This window comes from Austrofundulus limnaeus, unplaced genomic scaffold (assembly GCF_001266775.1).
Source record: "Austrofundulus limnaeus strain Quisiro unplaced genomic scaffold, Austrofundulus_limnaeus-1.0 Scaffold142, whole genome shotgun sequence".
NCBI classification, from domain to species: Eukaryota; Metazoa; Chordata; class Actinopteri; order Cyprinodontiformes; family Rivulidae; genus Austrofundulus; species Austrofundulus limnaeus.
The window spans coordinates 977,950-979,073 of NW_013952544.1; the positions used below are offsets into that span (position 1 = coordinate 977,950).

Genomic DNA, 1,124 nt, shown 5'->3' on the forward strand with positions numbered 1-1,124 from the left:
TTTCCTGAAAACCAACACACGGAGAAAGCTCCGCCCCCTCATTTGAATATTGGATCATGAAATAAAATTACATGAAAAAGTCAATCAGCCTGAAATAGTAAACCTGCATGAAATGAAAAGGGAGTTCAAAATAAAAGTCCCTGAAACATGTAAAGGAGCTTTATAAAATAAAACGGTCACAAAGGGGAACTCTTTAAGAAAAGAAACTCTCTAGTCTTTGTTTATTAAAATAATCTTATTTAAACTCTTCTTCAACTCTGGTAGTGACTCAAAATAATCTTAAAAAAACCCCATCAGATTCTTCTCTAATTATTCTAGCATCACTCTGTTTACATGCAGACATTCCCCTTTGACATCACTTCCTGTTTCTTCACATGCAAATATCTCAACAACTGTTCATCTCAACGACGTGAAATTTGTTTTGCAACGTGTTATCAATGTTCTCTTTCCAATGACGCGTTCACATTTATTACAAAAATTTGATGTCACGGGCACTTTAAGCAGCATTAGTGAAATGTGTTCCTCAGAACCAGAACTTGTTTTTGACACAGTGACCTCTGAAGGCCCGAAGATCACAACCGTCTAATCTTGACTTTCAGCCCTTAGCTCAGAGATTTACACAGATTCTTCTAATCTGATGATGAGATGATGAACTATTGACGATGGGAGGTTATCCCAACATTGTTTTTCACACACCGGTGAATCTCTGCACCTCTAAAACACTCTTTTTCCTCACTGTTTCTGATTCCTACCTCCTACTTTTACAACCTTTCGTTGMTCCAGAAACAACTTTTTTAAAAGATGTGTTGCCTTAAAAATCAGAGTTCACTAATTTTCCTGCCAAACGGAACAAATTTTTAGTTTCACCGTGTTCACTGCGTTCTGCTGTGAAAAAAAAAAGGGTTTATGAGATTTGAAAATCGTCTTGTTCAGATTTTATTTGAATTTTACTCGACGTCTTCAGAGTTGTGTTTGGGTGCGATGTGGTGGAAATCTCACCTCAAAATAAAGTGTTGAGCAGAATGAATGAGTAGATGGAGCTGATGGAAGGTGTGTGTGTGTGTGTGTGTGTGTGTCTGTGTGTGTGTGTGTGTGTGTGTGTGTGTGTGTGTGTGTGTGTGTGT

General features: G+C 37.7%; 1 long non-coding RNA gene across 1 annotated transcript in view; it reads left to right on the forward strand.

The window, feature by feature from the left end:
* The window catches only part of LOC106523031 (uncharacterized), a 29,322-nt gene that overhangs the window by 17,187 nt on the left and 11,011 nt on the right, over nt 1-1,124 (forward strand). The gene's annotated exons all lie outside the window — the stretch shown is intronic.